Source organism: Lygodium microphyllum, chromosome 1 (genome assembly GCF_053477565.2).
Source record: "Lygodium microphyllum isolate KBCC chromosome 1, Lygodium_microphyllum_v1.1.10, whole genome shotgun sequence".
Lineage (NCBI taxonomy): Eukaryota > Viridiplantae > Streptophyta > Polypodiopsida > Schizaeales > Lygodiaceae > Lygodium > Lygodium microphyllum.
In genome coordinates this window covers 3238647-3242587 of record NC_141135.1, presented here as the reverse complement: position 1 = coordinate 3242587, position 3941 = coordinate 3238647, and positions in this window count along the sequence as shown.

Below are 3941 nucleotides of genomic sequence, written 5' to 3'. Positions count from 1 at the left end.
CAGATATCACATGATTTTAGTATATATTTCTTAACTTCTTTTCACATTTGGGGCCATAAAAAATAGCTTGAAATAAGCTCTAAGGTCTTATGAACTTCAAAGTGTCTTGCTGCTAGGGTGTCATGGCGTTGTTGGAGTATCTAGATTCTCGGCTTTCTTGGAGGGATGTAAAATAGATTCTTATAGTATAATAGTCCATTAGTTTCTTGAAACTCACAAAATTCATTTCCTTTTTTCTCTTGATTTTTTCTCTTGACATTGTTAGCCAAATCATCATGCGGCAGGGCTTCATGGATTAACTAGATCAAGGTAGGGTTGTCTTGCTGACAACTAGAGATGGTTGCTAGCTGGAGGTGCTCTGGCTTGGGCAGTATTGCTCATTATTGATCAAAAGCTTCTTCTCCCTTCTTAGGTACCACGTAGGATCTTCATGATAAAGCATATAATTGGCATTGTTGGCATCCTAGGCGATAGGTGATGACAAAGTTAAACCTAGATAAGAAGTTACTCTAGCGGGATTGTCTTTGATTGAGGATGCAGATTGTCATAAACTATTCTAGATATTTTTGATTTGTATAGATGATAACTTTATGGGTTGCACTCTCTAGATGATGATGCCAAGTATCAAAGGGATCTACAATGGCAAGGAGTTCTTTTTCATGGATCTCATAATTTATCTCTGGAGGGGAGAACTTTCTTGAATGGAATGCCACTGGATGCATATGACCATCATCTCCATGCTGGCACAAGATGGATCCTAAGGCATAGTCTGATGCATCGAGTTCCAAGAAAAAATGGCTTGGTAGAATTTGGATGGACTAGGATTGGGGCAGTAGTGAAAGCAGTCTTTAGGGTTTAGAAGGCCTTCTCGACTTCTAGGGTCCATGAGAACGTTGAGTTTCCTGTGAGTCTGGTGAGTGGTGTGATTATCCTTGAGTAGTCCTTAATAAATATCCTATAGAATTTGGCAAAGCCAAGGAAACATTGGACATCACAGGCACATGTGGGTGTCTAACAGTGATGCCAGGAGGCATATTTCATGGTGGATTCCGTGCCACGGTGGATTTCGTGCCACGGTGGATTCCGTAAGATTTTATTACGGGGGCTCATACACAAAGTGGATTCTTTGTGTGAGAAGTCAATGGGGACGCCTATCCTTTTTGGGCATTTTGTTAATTTTATGTGTACATGGGTGATTCTGATAGCCTTGTTTGGCTTGCTCCCTTGCACAATTTTCCTTTTTCCTCCATCCTATTCTGGCCCACCAATTTTATTTTATTAATTTTTTGTGCATTTTTGTGCTCATTTTTCATATTCTTTCCATGTGAACGCCCATTAGTGCTGCCAAAAATACTTTTTGACCTAACAACCCTATCCCACAATTTTCCTCTAACATTTTTCCTTTTTGTTTCCCTTTTTTTCGATGTATGAATTTTCTTGTATTAATTTTCGACTCCGTTTTTATTTGTGTTATGATTGTTTTTTCCATGCAAATATGCTCTACCTCCCCCGGAACCACATTCTACCTTACCCATTCTGTCTATCACTTTCTTGTGAACATTTTTTGTTTTATTCTTCTTGGTTTCGATCATTGAATTTTTTTGTATTAATTTTTATCCCTATTTTCAGTTGCATTTTGTTTGTTTTTCCCATGCAAACGGGTCTTATCCCTATCAAACCCTCGTTCTGAGGTGACGAACCAAATCACCACATTATCCCGTCCATTTTTCCTTTTGCCCGCCCTTCGTTCTAGCTAATGGATTTACTAGTATACATTTTCGTGCGTATTTATAGGCTCAGGTTTCATTTTTTCCCATGCGAACGCCCTTACTGTTCCCAAGCCATCCCACTCCATTTTTCCACCCTCTTCCTCTCATCCTCTAAACTATTTTTCCTTTTTGTTGTTCGTCCATTCGGAGCTTGATTTAATTATTATTATTTTAAATAATTTACATTTTCACGTTTGGCGTGTTTCTGTGTGACCGCCCGCATTTCGCAATTTTTTGCATGTGGTTGCGTCCATGCCAATGTCCTTTTCCCGCATGAACACTTTGGTTTCTATAATGCATCTGCCGCTCGCAAATTTTTTTTCTCCCCCCACTCTCATTTGTACGCGAGACAGGGGACTTTTTCATTTTTTTAATAGAAAAACAAAAATACCCCACCCTTTTAGAAAAACCCAAAAAGAAAAACAAAGAACCCGCCGTCACAAGTGCACGCACTAAACAAAAAGTGCTACACACGCATTAATTTATAAAAACAAACTTACATTTAGAGACCCAAATTTGGGACGTAGTCTGAGCACGTTAATAAGCACCGTCAACTTAATGAAATTTTAATGGATAAAATAAACAGTTGTTTTTCTATTAAGGTTTATCACCTACTAAAAAAATTTACCCTTTGGTAATTAATTTGTAAAATGAACCTACAATTAAATCCCTCTTTCCCCTCACATTGCACATTTCCCCTTTGAATAAAGCGTACATGGGGTGGGTGACATTGCAGTCAGTTGAAGTCCTTATTATTGGTAGTCTTGGTCATTTGACTTTGGTCAACAATCGATTTGGATTTTGGTTTGATGGTTTTTATTGGTTATTTGATTAGAGTCTGAGATATGATGTAAATTTCTTTTTCTTTTCTGCCTGATATGGGGATATTGGGTGCTTGTATATACGCATTGCATGAAGCTTTCGATCACATAAGTGTAGAGGTCATGCCAAATTTTTTCTAGGATGTGGATTGCTTGAGGAGGTCAGTTAGTTGGTCAAGTCCATGTGAGAGTGGTGTGTGTAAATCATTTGAATGGTGCCTTGTACCCCTCCCCTATAAGTCCAGTATGTTCCTTCGGTGTCTCATGACTATTCATTATTGCTGGATTCGAATATTATCAGTAACGCGGGCTTAGCCAAGTTTGTGACACTTTCCTTGCCACTTATCCCGAAGGATACTAATATTTGTGATTAGTATTTAGCCGCTTACAACAAGAGGTCCAGTTCCGTAAGAGGAATAGTTATCCATATGATGCCTAAAAGCTTGGGCAAAGCTCTATCTTTACCGTATCAAGGAGATCCTTTTCCTACTACTTGATAATTGTTCTCTAACGAGGATATCCTCAAGTTGTTGCAGAAGCAAACCTAGGATGTATTGGACCCTAAGATGGTCATTACTACTTCAGACATTAGTGTCTCCATGATCTCTAATCCTGCTCGAAGCAATTATGCCAATTTCTTCAAGGCAGGTTCATGCCTGCCAAAACACCTTTTCTAGCTACTTTTCGAAGGAGTTATTCACAGCTTCCTGAATGGTGTTGAAAGGAATTGCTATTGATTGGAGTTCTATCTCCTGTCAAAGATGGATCTATAGTGAAAACCAAGAACTTGTAGATAAGAGAATAATATGCACAATAAGAGAAAGATATAGAGACAATATAGAGAAAGGAGTGAACTGCAGTTGAACATTTCATTGCTAGTAGTTGTATTTATACATGGTACATTAAATGAGGTTGGTGAGCTCCATCTCTAAATATCTGAGATATTTACAAAGTGGATATCTATGAGATCCTTTTGTCCACATACTAACTTGTCCTTATCTTATCCAAGCTTTTATCCTTATCCACAACTTTATCTTAACATCCACCCTCAAAAGGATTCCATAGGTATCTATAGAGGAATAAAAGATTACATTCAATTCATCAATTCAGCTAGATGTTTTCCCCTCCCGATCAAATCATGCAAATGATTTGCATGGCAATTTTGTGCTTCAAGTGAGGAACTGATTTAGTGAGGAAATCAGTAGCATTATCACATGATGGTACATATTGAAGGATGATATGGGAATTTTCAATTAATTCACATAAAAAATGATATCTCATATCAATATGGCGAAGTTTAATACTTAATTTTGGGCCTTGAATGACAAAGATTGACGCTTTATTGTCGGTG